This window comes from Spinacia oleracea, chromosome 6 (assembly GCF_020520425.1).
Source record: "Spinacia oleracea cultivar Varoflay chromosome 6, BTI_SOV_V1, whole genome shotgun sequence".
Classification (NCBI taxonomy): Eukaryota; Viridiplantae; Streptophyta; class Magnoliopsida; order Caryophyllales; family Amaranthaceae; genus Spinacia; species Spinacia oleracea.
In genome coordinates, this window is record NC_079492.1 from 67,037,420 (window position 1) to 67,054,065 (window position 16,646).

Sequence of the window (16,646 nt, forward strand, 5' to 3'; positions counted from 1 at the left end):
TTGTCCTCCTAGCCCGCTTCCTTCCTTGGTCCAACTTCTCACTGCACCCAGGCCAACTGCGACGGCCGTTCTTCCTCCGGCAAGCATACTCGTCCTCCGGCCTCTTCTCCCTGCGCGCTGAACCTCGTCTCCTCCTGCGCAGTGGTTGTCCTCTTCTCTGTCGTTCTCACTGCCGCCGCATCTCCTCGCTGCACACTGTCGTCGCGGCTAACAGCCGCCGCTGCTCTCACAGCCGCCGCGGCTCTCACATCCGTCGCAGCTCACAACCCCTGCACACCGCCCCTGCACACCTCCCTTACTACCACCGCCCCCTGCACGCCGTCCCTGCTCACAGCCACCGCCCCCTGTGTCGTCTGTCCTCTCTTCAATAATTAATTAGGTATTATTTACATTTAAGATTGAATTTTAATCTTGATATTATTTAGTTGAATTTTAATTGTGCAATTTAATTATTATTGTGGATATTTTGATTGAATTTTAGTTGTTCATTTTAGTTGAATTTTAAGATTGAATTATGAAAGGTGCACACCCGAAAATAGAAGAACCGGAACATGGATATTGATGACAGGTGCATCTCACTAAATCTCCCTTTGATATGTTCTATAAATCCAGAGAGGGGAAGAAATTATATGAATTATTATGAATTTATGATAGAAATGGGCCAATTTGGCATTTCTCTTTGCATTTGTATTTAATATGGATCAAATATAAGGAAATTGCTAAATGTCGCCCTCAGGGGACTATGTATCACAGGCCTTAAATTAGAAATACTATGAATTATTAACTTTGAACAAATTGTAATTATGTCATAATTCCGAAACTGATACTATTTTTGGAAATATAAGGGATAGCAAAACACTTGATTTTAAACTGACACCAACGAAGGAAAATCTCGCAATTTTCACCCTTCAATGGAACTTTTTTTTTCTTTCTTTTTTGAGTTATTTGTTGTGGAGCTTTTTGTATATAGAAAGAACTGCAGGAAAAGACACTGCCAAAGTATATTATGAAAAATTCAAAACCCTGTCGTCATCATCGTTATGAAAGAAAGAAAAAGAGATTGTCCATTTCTTATTAATCTAGGTACCTCTCCTCTTTGACAAAGATTATATGAGGGTACATGAATCTTGAGATATTTGATTATTTCTCGGGAAAATTTCCATTTGATTACCTATTAAGGGAACTGGAGCCTCTTCATCCTTTCCCACAACATTTCTCTATGTTAAGTAGTTAAATTAGTGATTGAAATTAAGCATACATGTGATTTGGTTTAAGATTCATATTGAAAGAAGCATCAATATTCAGGTAATAATGATATGAGTATCTGATTTTACTATGGTAACATTTTTATTAATGTTTTACCTTAAATATGATGCTGTATGGTAATTTCGTTTATTGAGACTTGTGATTTGGGGTAACAGGCAATATCTGTCGAAGGATTGAAGAATTCCCTACAGACAGACTACATACAAAAAGTAAGTATATGATAAAACCTGCCTCATATTTGATTTTGTAGTTAGTTTGTGGACTATAAGTTTGCAATCAATCATGTGCTCAACTAATCGTCATATGTTCCCTTGCAGATTCTTGGTCTAGGTATCTGTGCTGACACAATGATTGGTGATGCTATGAGGAGAGGCATCTCAGGTGGTCAAAAGAAAAGATTGACTACAGGTGCTTCAGTTAAAAACAACTGTTGTAAAACTTAAATCTGATCATGCCCATTATTCTGAAGAATCATGGTAATAATGGAATTTTGCAGGTGAGATGATTGTTGGGCCGATTAAGGCGTTCTTTATGGATGAAATTACGAATGGCTTGGACAGTTCTACTTCATTTCAGATTGTTTCATGTGTTCAACAGTTGGTCCATGTAACAGATGCATCTGCATTGATTTTTTTGAGAGCTGTGGTTTTAGGTGTCCTAAGAGGAAGGGAATAGCTGACTTTCTACAGGAGGTAAGAGTTTCCAACTCTGGTATCTGGTGATGCACACTTACCATTCTGAAGTGACTGCAATTTTCTCTAGCTTCCATGAATTTTTTCTTGAGTTAAACTTTCCATCCCTTTATACCTTAGTTACAGGTTATTTCACAAAAATGTATATAGCTTCTTCTGGGAATCTAGGATAGTTAACAAAACAGTAGCTATGAAACTTTAAGGTTATGATTTAAACTTCAAATCTCCTAATAAAAAGCACAGATTTTTTATTGATTGAGTCCACTGCTTGTTAAACATAGTTCCAATTTTTTTTCTTAATTTATTTGCTGCCTGATTTGTTTTTTTTTCACCCTTTTTTTTTTTGCAGTTGGTCATTTTAGCTCTGTAAAAATGACTGTATATATGCGTACTCGGATGCATGTGGACATTCTTCTTGCTAATTATTATTTGAACGCCCTGTTCTATGGTCTTATCGTGCTTCTTACTGACTGATTTCCAGAAGTGTCTGACTATCATGAGACTTCCTGTTTTCTTCAAAAACGTTGTAACTAAAATATTAAAAAACGAATTTTTTTTTTAAAAAAAAAAGTCATTTGCAACGCACATTTAGCTAATGTGCGTGGCAAATGACTTTTTTTTTTTCGCCTAAAAGTCATTTGCGTCGCACATTTAGCTAATGTGCGTTGCAAATGACTTTTCAGGCATGGTGCTGAAAAGTCATTTGCGTCGCACATTTAGCTAATGTGCGTTGCAAATGACTTTTCAGGCATGGTGCTGAAAAGTCATTTGCAACGCACATTTGCTAAATGTGCGTTGCAAATGACTTTTCAGGCATGGTGCTGAAAAGTCATTTGCAACGCACATTTGCTAAATGTGCGACGCAAATAAGGTTCATTTGCGTCGCACAAATGTGCGACGCAAATGACTTTTAGTCATTTGCGTCGAGAGCTTTTGCCACGCACGATGTGCGACGCAAATGTGCTTAAAAGTGCGATGCAAATGACCCTTTTTCCACTAGTGAGTTTGCCAAATGATCATTTCAAACCTCTTGTAGGCTAGAGCTGTGTGAATGTGCAGACCATGATGCTGTGTTCCTTTAATTCAAAATGTGACCAATATGAGCTCAAGTTAGTTTTATTATCATTGATATGTACAAGAGATTAGAGTTGTATATCAACTCTAAGTAAGTAGGACTACGAATAGTTAAGGGTGGATGACGTCATTAAGGGTGTTTGGTGTATTAAATTTTGAAATATGGGTATTTTTATATATTATGGTAAGTTGAGGGTATTTGTTGAATTTCTTCAAAACTCGAGTGTATTTCATAAAAAAACTGTTATTAATTTCACAGGAAAAGTTGATTTATTGATAAAGATTTGTGTGGGATTACAACAAAGGTCAGTCCAACGCTTACAATCAATTGAATCGAATATAATTTAAACTCAAAACTAGAGGCACTAGTAGAAAAAATGCAATTTGCAATCACGTGATTACTGATCGCAACGAAAAGCCTATGGTCAACGCGGGTCAAATGTTTAATGATCTTTTAGCAACCTATACGGGCTCAAAACACTGCGAATTAATGAAAAAAATTCAGAAATGATACTGCAGCACACGTGGTGTGTGGTTGTTGCGAATAAGTTATATACTTGCAACTTAGTCTTGAAGGGGCGCGCTGCGACTTATCTTTTCATCACTCCAGCTATCGAATTTCTCTGCTCGCCCATTCAGAGTCCCTCAAACCCTAGCATCCCCCCCCTCTCTCTCTCTCTCTCTCTCTCTCTCTCTCTCTCTCTCTCTCTCTTCTTCAGATCTAACATTGCTAAGGTTGGAATTTCGCCGTTTTCACCGTTGTTCGAAGGAATGTCGGCGTTATCATATGATATTGAGCGAATTTGAGTGCCGATTTACTCTCTCACCAAGAATTCCAGAGTAGGAGAAGCGAAGCCACACGAGTTGAACCATGATTCTTCTAGTTTGTTGCATAGTAGGAAAGGTTATCTCTCTATTGTCGAATTGTTTTTTGTTGTTTTGCTAAGTAAGAAATGATAATATTAACCACAAAAACGGATTACAAACTAGGGCTAACTCCAAAGGAAAAGAACCAACTAGGTTGGACCCTTTCACAAAGGAGAGAGAACCACAACTAATACAACTCTTAAAGAGTTAAAAACCATAAGCTATCCTTTCGACTTACTTTTTTAGGAATTACACTCCTAATTCTGTCTCTCACAATCTGCTTGATTCGATTAACAGTATTTTGCACAGTTGGGATGCACTTGTCCCATAAACTGCCATTCCTACTCCTCCATACAGAATACACAGTTGCTGCTAAGGCAGCACACCAAACTTGCCTTCGAAACTTGGTTTGATTACTATTACCAATTCTTCTGATAAGAATCTGATGCCCACAGTGTGTAGTGTGAATGCCAACCCAACTCTTGATCTCCTCAATACACCTCTTGCTATATAGGCAGGCAAAAAACAGATGATCATGGACCTCCTCTTGCTGATCACACAAAAGACAATTAGGAGAAGAACATTGTCGAATTGTTCATCGTCGTATTTTTCTAGGATTTTGTCTGCATTGGTTTGGGGTTTTTCTAAATCCCTAGTTTCTTCAAACCTCTTGTATAATTTTTGTTGTTGAATGTGTTCAGGTAATAATTGGAAACTAGAGGGATACTGCTTATTCTTTTACCTTCGCCTTGTCGATTGCGGTAAGAATTCGATCCTTAAACCCTTAGTTTTCTTCGAATTTATTTGATTAATGTTTAGCTAGTGTGATTATTTTTATTGTTGATTTGTTGTTCTTCATTTGACATGTTAATTTGATGTAAATTTTTGGGTTTCTGTTGGTTGAGAGATTGGTTTATGTCATTTTAGGTTTGTTTTTTTTTGTTATTTTTTTCAATTAAATGAATTAGTGGTATGAATTTGTTGCCGTTAATTATGCTTATTAGAGTATCAAATTCTTATATCATAACCTTTTTGTTTGGTAATTGTGAATCTGTTGGAGGTGGAGGGGAAGGGGTCCGTGGTCTTATTTATGATGGTAGTGTATGCAGTGACAATTGCAGGTGGTGGAAAGAGGAGAGGGAAATAGATGTTAACACAGTTTCGGGCTAAGGAAGGTTTTTTTTTTATCATATATATATATATGAGATTTTATTTTGGAAAGCTGTTAGTCAGGAGGTAATTTTGATTGCTTAATCACCAATTTTGATGAACTGTTGGCCTATCTTAAGAACCAACTATTTTATTTTAGCTTCTTATTTTTCCATCTGCTTATTGTATTGTGCCCCTTCATTGTGAGTTTATTATGGAGTAGCACTACTACAAAAGTTGGAATAAGAAACGCTGAATAGAGAACAGTTAAGTAAGTTAAACGTTACACATTTTTCTTATAACAGTTGTGTGAAAAAAAGAATAGAGAACAGTTACCTTACCTAACTGTGTTGTATTCTTTACCAAAATAAATATAATTAAATAAATATAAAATACTTGATAAAATATATAGCAGTGCTTCATGATAACCGTTGTATATTCTTACTTTTAGAAAAAATTATAATAATAATAATAATAATAATAATAATAAAATAATAATATTAATTAATTGTATTGATTGTTAGGGCGCTGCAACCAATCCCCAATATACTCCCAAAAGAAAAATAATTAAGCTTCCAAGTTCAAAAGAGCGAGATGGAGAATTGCAAAAACAAAGCATCCCGCCTGCCTTTCCCATCGCCCTTTCTCTGATCTCCTCCATTTACTGTCATCTTCAGCATCGCCTTTCCCACCACCCTTTCCCTGATCTCCTCCATTTACAGTCGTCTTCAGCACCCCTACAAACCTCCCGTAGACGACGTGTGTTCCGCCGCTTCTGTCAATTATGAGGTTAGTATTCTTAATTTTTTTTCATACTACTTATTCAAGTAATAGCCTAGGGATGTGAACATATTTAATTATCTAATTGCAATATATGAATAAGGAATTCTAGCTTGTTAATTGACAATATAAAAATAGAGTAAGGAATTCTTGCTATATTAGGTCAAATTAATTTAATCGAATCATTTCCGCTTGATGAATACACAGAAAGGAGCAACAATTAAATCAAATTACATATGTAGAATTATAATCGATTGAGTTTTCTGAATTAAGATCTTATTGAACTAATTTTCTTTTAGTTAATATGATTTAGGATGAATAAAAATTCTCAGTTAGAATCGAAATAATGAGGGGGAAGGATAAACTGATGTCTGGTGGGAGTAAGAGACAAAAAGAGGTGGGAAAATAAAACTGAAGTGAGTGAAATAATATTCAAATTTGTTGCTTTTAATGGGAGCTCATCTAATTTTTTTAAATTTTTAGATTGTTATAACTATAATTTGCAGGTTGTGATGTTTATCAGATGATCTGCAGTTGGGTGTTTTGTTTTGCAACTGACCGGTTGTGTTGGTGTTGTTTGCTTTACATGCTGCAGTCTGGTTCAATTAGAAGAAGGGGCATACACTAAATTAGAAATAGCAGAGCTCCTGCCATTACGGTTTCCATGAGGATGATTTCAAGGTACATGTTTTTGCTTATTCCGGCCCATAATCTTGACTATCAATAGAATAAAATATGTGAATTCTTAATTTATTCTTTCTCATTTGTTTAAATATTTTTTTAAAACTCCAGATCTTTCTTGCCTACAGCCAACCAATATGTATGTCCTTCTGTGTCAGTGGATGAGAAAAAGTGATTTTTTTCTTGCTCACTTGAATTTGTTACCAGGCCTATATATTTGTGTAATTAGCTGAAGTTTTTTACTTAGGTGTTCTTGTTTGCCTTTTTCTTTTGATGCAGATATGTAATCAGTACTGCATTCAAAAGACCAAACAGAAGTGCACATTATGGTTCCCCTTGAGCTTTCTCCGATGGTCATGGCTAGGAAATTTAACCAAGAGAACATAATTTGTCGCAAGTAAGTCTCTTGATGCGTTTTTAACAAGCTTCTATGGTGATCGGCATTGAGACTATATATTGTGCATAGTCTTTTTGGTACTCAGATGGAAATTCTCTCTTTACTAAAGACTGCATTTCTCTTGCAATGAGTTTAGTAACTGCCCAGCAAATGCTAGGTCTCAATTTCTGAAAGGATAACTATGAATGAATTTTGCAGTGCATCTATACGTAATTTTATTGTTTTATCTTTTATGTCCTATTACTCTCAAACATGTTGATTTTGAATAACAATGCGTGATCATACTATAGATAGCACTTGTAATTTGATGTTACCCCTCCCATATTTTATCTCCTTCTTTCTTTATCTTTGGGATGGAAACAGAGATTGCCTCACACAAAAAATTCCTCCCTTTACACAAAGGAATGCTCCAATTAATTACTTGTTCACCGTTCATATTTTGTTCTACTTATTATCAAAGATGGTAGTGCAGGGAATGGTTGATACTCTTCACAAGCAGGACCGCAGGGAGTAAGAGAGAGAAAAAGGTGGAAAAAGAAAACCGAAGGGAGTAAGGCATGGTTGAACTCTTCGCACGAGAATTTTTTCTTATTCCGATCCACAATCCAGACTATTAAGACATCAGGATATGTAAATTCAAGTGTAAGTTCAAAACTTTATCATTCTCTATGGTGAACATTCAAGATTGACTGGAGCAGATTGATCGTGAAGGATCGCATTCACAAGTTGAAGGAGCTCAAGTGTTATTGTTTAGTCTTTTATGACAGTGTAGACACCTACTTTTGTCCCCATTCCCGAAAGTGAAGGTTCGATGATGAGAACATAAATCTCCACTTGGCAAAGCATCTCCTATAAAATAACGAATCTCAAACACCCTTTTCATTTCAGCCAAAACTGCTATTTATAGAAGCCTGCTAAGAATAGTAACTGCCGTAAGAAGTAGTTGTTAAAAGTGGCAAAGTCATAAAAGATAGAAATCTGTCAGAATTAGGTGTTGCACTCCAACATAAGTCCTAAAAGAGATAGAATTGGCAAAAGGAATTCTATTCCTGCTATAATTCGAAAATAAGAGTTACATATTAATTAAATTCCTAAACGAACCTAGAGTTCGTAACGGGCCCAGACGCATTCCGTCATAAGTTAATACGCACTAAGAAACTCGGATAAGTCTCAAAAGCTCCGTGTTTAAAGAGTCCAAATCTGACAAGATCTCGGCCCAGATAACATTTTCAACGCCCAGCCCTGGGCGCTGAAAATGCCTAGGGCCGTTTTATTTCCGGATTCTTTTTGGATTCGTATTCTAAAAATCTATCTTTCCACAAACTCTTTCCCTATAAATACAGCCTCAAAACCGACGTGAAGAGGACACACAACACACAATTCCATAACCTGAGTATTGACTCTAGCCTTAAGCCTAGCCTCACGCTGCGAAATTGATCTGGCGTTCTGTCGCAATCGACCCAAAAGTCGAACAGAACGCGTCCTGCCCCTTGTAGCTGATGAATTAAGCCTAAATACTGGAACATTGCTTGGAAACCCGAGATTCGTTAAATAAAAGGAGAAATAGCAAAGCCAAGTGGTTAGTTTTCTGAGAACCGTAACGCACCTCTCAAGGGTGCGTTGTAATGTGCCCCTCATATGATTTAATCGCTTTCATCGCCCTTTTATAAAATTGTCAAACTATTAACTTGATTGATCTATCACGCCTAATAAGATAATACCCTGGACAATTGAATTATCATGCTAGGTACCTTAAATCAATCTAAATAAGATAATCACGATCGATTTAGTGTTATATGTTGCATATTGCTAAAATCAATTCAGAATAGTTTAATAGTTTAACGCATGTCCCTTCAATTATTTATGCTGAGCTAGTAAGGATAATCTGCCTCTGGAGTTATCGATGAGCACTCCTCTCGGTAGTTACAGTCCCCCGAACTCTCAAGCAATGCCCCGCGGGTGTACGTTGAGCGATCCCCACACCAGGGATCACAAGGGAACCTATGGCCGTCGTGGTCGAACATAATTGCACTCCCTTTATGTCACGATAACCGGGTTTTGTCAGTTTTTCTCATTGTCGTTAAAAACTGAATGGCGACTCCTATATAACTAGTCGATTGGGTGTAAATTCACAGGAAATCTAACTACACTTGATCTGACAACGTCAAGCCCACGAGGGACGAGGTCATGCATTAGCCTCATGCTTTTTCGACCCCCTCACAGTGGCGACTCCACTGGGGAACGTTAGTGAAATACTCGTGCTCGTAGGTAATCAAAATAGCCGAAGGGTGAAACGATCCTACCCCGCGTTTATTTCCCTATCAAGTTGGGACGACCTGAAAATCAGCATATTAATGTGAACGGACAGAACCGCATAACGAATCTCGGCTCCCTTGGCATGTTTCATCTCGGGAGTTGGGACTAAGGATACCCATCGCCAACCGGGGGGTGCATACGCTTCAAATGTTGTCCACTCGGCACTTTTCGCTAGTAGTACACCCGTCCCAAACCCAATCGCTCGCCCACTAAGGTCCCTCTCATTGGTGCATGCCCCCTTGGCTTACATCGTGATTGGCCTCTTTGGACGAAATTCGTCTGTTGAATGCACTACCTCGACCGGGGCATGTGTTGGATCTACGATAGAAGCGGTACCAAGCCGGCGCAAATATTACCCATAGAAGCCTATTATAAACTACGTGACATATTATTTTTGCTTCATGTTGTAATGTTAGTTATGTGTAGCGAATTACGTGATTGTGCTGTGATTGTGTGTGACAAATAATGCTAGAAAACCAACGACCCTAAAAATTGCCTTAACATTCATGAACACCAATTGCCCAAAGAGTTATACCTAAATACGTGTCCCGCAATCCCGGGCGATCGCCACAAAAATAAGCGACGCCCAGGACGGCCTGTAACGGATCCCACGACGCAGCATAACGCGCAAAGGACGTTATCGGGCAAGCACGCAAAATTAAGTCGTATGTACGAAAAAAATAGACGAGCAGAATACGAGTACTAGTCAGGGACGCATTTTCAGCTCCCCTGGCTGGGCGCCAATCATTTTCAACGCACAGAGCTGGGCGCTGAAGTTGCTGCCTGGCCCTTTTGGTCAGGCACAACAGCCTTGGTGCCCGTGCATAAAATATACGTAGCAATAAAAAAAACATTCGCAACAAATTTTCTACGAGGACGTATGAAAAAGGCACTCGATTCTAACAACGACTTATAAAATAAACAACTCCTTGCGTCGTCATTAGGCCTCCTATGACGACAATGTTCGGCACTGAACCGAGCATGCTAATTAAAATGACCTTGAATGTCACATAGGGCAAAGTATTCAAAAAATGATGTTCAAATAAAGTTTTCAAGGAAAAAATAATGTTCGAATAAAAAATAAATAAATTCGAGTCTAGACTAGGCTATGCCAAAGTACAATCTATATATTATACTAAAAGAGAGGAAATCAATGTGGTGATGACAAATGTCACTCATTGATTCGCCTCTCTTTTAATATAATAAATAATTAAATATATAATATAAATAATCAATTAATAGAATATATGTAAATATAGAGAATATATGTAAATATTCTAGCAAATCAATTATTAATCCTTATAAATTATTTGTTTACATTAAATAATTATTCTTTCTATTTACACATTAGTTAATCAAATCAATGTGATCTCATGAATCTATATGCTATAATAATACTCTTACAAGATACGTAGTATATAACTTATCCAAAAACAAAATGATATAATTATGTTAAGTTCAACGATTATTTATATTTCTTATCCTAATATAAGAACTATGGTTTTGGATCCTCTATAGTTTTAAAATAACTCTACGAGGTAGAGTTTGAGCATATCTACCACTGAATAAAAAAATCAATGTTTCATATATTATCTTTCAAAAATTCCCCCTATTTTTTCTCATCAATATGAGCCATTGATTTTAAAATGTATTGTTTATATACAACTTTACATCGTAGAGTTTTATTAAAACTCTAGAGGATCCAGACTCAAGAACTATATACTTGAACTATTATGTTAGTAAAGAACTATTATACTATACTAAATTTAAGATAAGTGTATGGAGTTTAAGATCGTTTATACATTATGATATAAAACGTGAAAGAATCTATTTGATATATGGGTAAGTAACTTATTATATGAAGGTTGTAAAACAAATAAGTATAAGATGTATAACAAATAAATATACAATGTGGATGTCTTATAAAAATGTAGAATACACTTTTAATTTTATAAATAAAATCTCGATACGAAGTATTTATTTTGTTTGAGTCAATATGTAAAAATTATTATGCACCTAATTTTATGTCGTTATTTTTTTATCTCTCTATTGCATGGTATGGAATATTTATTTTATTTGAGACAATTTGGTCAAATTATTATGCACCAGTTTTGTCATTATTGTTTATGTACAACTGATATATGATATTAATATTACTATAATAGGACTTTACTAAATTCGACTCAATATCACAATATTCACAACCATACGACAATGATTTGTCCAACATATTAATAAAAGTTCGTAAACATCTTTTAGCATGTATTAAAATAATTTACCTTTTTTTTTACTAATGACTAACTGTATGTACTATTAGTTTTTATTTAGAATTTGTGTCATTGAGGATATGTATAATGAATGTTTACCTTTTGCTTCAATAAACAAAGTAGTCTTTAACAAGTTTGTCTAAAACATGATTATTTAAAAGAAATTGTTTAATTACTTAGCATCTTTTCTCTCTCACATTTATAATTTTCTCCTTATCGTTTCATTAATAGTTTCTTAATCTTTTAAATGATTGAGAGTCTACTTCAATATAAAAATATTCACAACCATATGACAATGATTGTCTAAAATATTCAAAAGTTAACTGAAAGGCAAAATTATTTACCGAATATAGATTGTCAGTGGGGCTGGATTTTTGGGAGTAACCCCGCTCATCCGCTTGAAGTGGGCGGGGATGGAGGAAAATTTGGTGGGTGATAGGGTTACAAAACGTATTCGTCACGGGTGACGGAGCGAAGATGAATTTTAGATTGGACTAGAGTTGATCATTGGCGGGAATACCCGCTAGACCCGACCCGCTCGACCCGTTAAAGTAGCGGGCTTGGACAATGCTTTTTAAACAAAATCGAAAGTTGGGAGGGCCAGGTCCAGCCCGTTAATAAAAATGGACGGGTTACGGCACACAAAATTTAACAGGCAGGCCCGCCCAGCCCGCTAAATTTAAATAAACTTACTTCTTGTAATTCTGATAATCTGATTGTAGAACATTTTGGTCTTCTAGAGTATGTATCTAATTAATTAATTAATAATTATCTATTGCCTAAAAGAAAGTAGGAAACCCTAGAGCCAACCTAACACTTTAATTTCACAAAAGAGTCGCCACCCACCCTTAGTCTCTTACTCTCTTACGTTCTTCACTACATCTTCATTCTTCTCCATTCCTTCTCCATCTACGAAGTAACTTACCAGTAGGTACAACAGGATTAATTTATGTTTTATTCTATGACAACTTTTCCTTGAAAAAATTATATTACGCTTTCGTAAGCCCATTAGCCCGCTGGCAGCCCGCATTTTATGTACAGGGCGGGTGAGAGAAATAAATATATTATTTAGCGGACGGGTAAGGGCTGCATTTTTAAGCCTGTTGGACAGATTTTTGGAAGGTTGCCCGTCCTTTACCCGTCCAAACCCGCAAACGATCAGCTCTAGATTGGACCTGCCTGCCTCGCTTATTGTTCATCTAATTGATTATGAACTTATCAACATTTCATTTACTGCTAACCTACACATTACTATGTTTTGTTAATTCACACAATTACTCTAATTAATCAAACAACCGAATTATCGATGACTCTATACTAAAATTCAAAACTCTCTTACCAAAAGAAAATGTTTAGCCTAGAAGTGAGTTAATTTGAGGTGGATTTGGAACACGAATGGGTGATGGAGCGGAGATAAATTTATTTTTTACCCCATGAGAAGGGGATTGGGAGGAGTGGGGGTGTTTTTATAATTGTGGGTGGCGGGTATAAAAATGAGCATTTTAGGCGGTAGGAGTTTGGAGGCCACGCCCCGCCTCAAACTCATATATAACTGAATAACGTAAATGGTTGGAGTAAGTGTTAGGTGGTCGGGTAATGAAGTATAAGGGCAAGTATTAAGTGAGTATTACTATAGAAGTTAAGGTTGGATGATAATAACTTTATGCTTGCCACAAGTCATGAATGGGGATGAAATAGTTTAGTTTAGATGCCCTTTTTTGTTTTTAAAAAATAAATAAATAAGACATCGAGTGAAGCAATAACACATATATCCATCATTAATTTTAATTAGGAGAATACACATATATAAGCTCTATTTTGATAATAATGGTCTATCATAACAATTTAGATTTCATATAAATTTATATTTAGATTATAAATCGTGCATCGCACGGGTATTATACTAGTCTAAATCCTAAGGCTTAGTTGTCTTATACATAGAATCGGTCCTAATGCTTGGTGTCGTTCTGCAAGTTAAAAGGTTAAACCATATTGAGTCTCCCTTCCTAACATTTAAATCAATAAGCACCCATATGTAATTGTCATCCCTTGGTAAGAATCTACGGCCTCAATACTCTCTCTCACCAATAAAAATAAAATATTATGTAATTCAAGTATTTGCAAAATGGAAACAGTCACACTCTGAAAATCATTCCTCCATAGTCGCACAACCCCCAAAGTGAACCTAAGGTGTCAATACCATTGGCAAAAAATTAATGGCCTCAAGGCTTATGATCACATTGGGTCACGACTATCATAGTCCTCTCGAGCCACTCGCTCCTTGAAATACTCCTAAGTACGGACTAAAAGATTTTCCATGAACGCAACATGACGAACCATGAAAATACCCAAATCGGCATGCCATAAAGCTACCATCGGGGTAAAGCAATACACACTAAGAGGGAAGCCGCACTAATGATTCTAGTCTTGTGAAAATGAAAATTCGATCTCCCCAACTAACTACCTTGCCAACATTAAGCAAAATGACGCATGACAAATGAATACCCAAGGGTTAAAATCTAAAGTGTCAACCAACGAAAGTTATTGTCCAATTAGCCTAAGTCTGAGAGTCGCTTGGTCAAGTATTATGGGCTTACGCCACGTCATTATTTTGAGTCTAGGCCACCTCCTTGTATTCATACACGGGTTATAATCAGAAAAATTAATGAAAGTTCGAGTCTAAATCACAACTTCCAATTAAATCCCGGAAAGTGGAATCCGAAAAGAAGCAAAAAAATTATTTTCGATGTAATTCTTTCGTTAAATTTCAATAAAATAAAAACAATGTTTTGAATCTACGCTATTTGCACATTTTAAGAAACGACTAAAAACGCTTGCAAAGTAAGACAATTAAAGGTCCACTATAGGCCTACCAAAGGAAGCTCACTCAGTCTCGCCTCGTGACTCAAAGACCACAACCATCTACCTTTCAGCCCAAATAAAAAGGGGGAGAAATCCCAAGCAAAAAAAAAAAAAAGAGAAAGAGAAAAGGGAGAGCGAAAAGAGCGAGCCATGAAATACTTAGCCCGTACCCCCCCAAAGTGCAAAAGTTACCCAAGTAAACGAAGGAAAAGAATTGAGTCAACCAATCCAAATCATACCACAAAAACTACATAAAGTTCTACGATCTTCTACCCTTTCCAATCCTCATGCTTGACTAATACCTATACAAGTTATCCTATCTCATTCAACCCATCTTTCAAGCCGTCTTGAGTCACGAATAAAAAAAAAAGACAAATGAAAAGTACATTCTACGCTTAAACGTAAAAAAAAAAAAGAAAAAAAAAAGAAAAATAATAACAAAAAAGAAACTTTGCAAAGCGCCTTTAAAGTTCGTCTAAAAAGAAAAAGAAGCATTTAGCGCACAAAAAAGATTCGCAAATATTTGGCACAAAACGAAAAGAAGCAACGCACCCAAAAAAAATCTGCCCAAAAATAATTTTCAGCGCCCAGAGCTGGGCGCCAGAATCTTTAGAGCCCCAGCCTGGGCGCTGAATCTCTCTGCTTGCCAAAATTGGCCCAAAAGTGCTCGTCATTTTATCCGCACATACACGGAAAAATAACGAACACTTGGGGGGGGGGGGGGGTACAGCACGTATTCAGATATACGTACCAAAAAAACACATGAAAAGATTCTTGCGCAAATACATGTACTTAAAAAATAAATCAAATTTTTGGCTTACGGCAAAGCAGCAGATTAAAATAATAATAAACTTCACTTATTTCACCCTATTTCAAACATTACGATTCCACTCGAACGTACTTGTTTAAAGTCGGCATTCTAAGAAACCATTTTCTGGCTAAGAACTACGCAAGACCTGATTCCAAATTAAATCTATTTAAGGCGGATACATAGGCAATCCATGATTCGGTCCAACCAATTTGCAAAAATGTTAAAGCCTATAGAATAACAAGAATAAAAAATAGAGTCCCTTATTGAAATTTAATTACTTGCAATCCAAATCGGAAAAAAAATCAAGTCAAAGGAAAAATCCAAGTCATCAAGATGCCAAAATGAGCACACATCGAAAAATAATAAGGGCACGTACCCTTGCCAGAAGGAGCACTCACACTCCTAGGCACTTAGCCAAGACTGAAAAGATCGCTTTGCCTCAATTGAATGGGGGCTAGCGCAAGCGTCCATGACCTCTAAAGTACTCGACTTGACCCTCCCTAAAGTGAACTAACTCACTTGAAGACCTTCTTTCACCACTAGATACAGTCATAATTGCCAACAAGTAGTAAAGGCAGTAAGCTTGCAATAAAGAGGATTGTTCTACGGCATCGCCCCATCGTTCCTTCGAATTCAGGGTATCCATTCATGGTAATTCAAATGCTTGCGAATCCCCTTTGAAAAAATCAGACATTGTCAATAGGACTTGGCACTTAACCAAGGCTCACCTACTCAGACATATGACACGGGCATCTAAAATCGAAATCTGAAAACATCATTAATGAGAAGACATAATAGCAACTGGGGGCTAAAAATTGAAATGAAAGAGCTAGGGAAATAACTAAGTATACCTTGACCTTTTGTGCAGACATACACCAAGTAAATCTAAGTCAATTTGAAAGCGGTTTATATTCCCGCAATTCTGGAAAAGATGGCCCTAAAAACCTAAAGCATGTGCCACACGGGCACAAGTAATATCTTGACGCCTGCACCCTAGCTTCCAGCAAATCCTTAGACAGCATTCCGAAAATCGTAACAGTATTTTGATTCACTCATGTAATTCTGTACGAACCCTTCTATAAATCAACTTACTTAGGACACCTTGGATTATACACAGTAGGACTCGAATTTCAAAAAATTTTCAAAGACTTCTTCGAATATAATAAAGTGTCGTTGGTTTAAGCTAAGTATGTGTTTATCTCGATGTTGCAAGTGAGTCAAAAAGATTTCTAAACATGATTATGGATAAAGAAAGGCACCTAGCTTTTGGTCAAGGCACACTTCAACATGTGACTACCTTGACCATGGCAATGTCGCACAATACGACATTTACAAGAGAAGTAGCAAATCACTACTCGAACATACCTCGCACTAAACGAGTCTGGTTCAAACTATTCATGATCCATGTCACCATGAATACATAAAAACGTATGCCAAGAATTATAGCACCAAGCCGATCCCGCAGCTACAATTGGGGGCTTGAG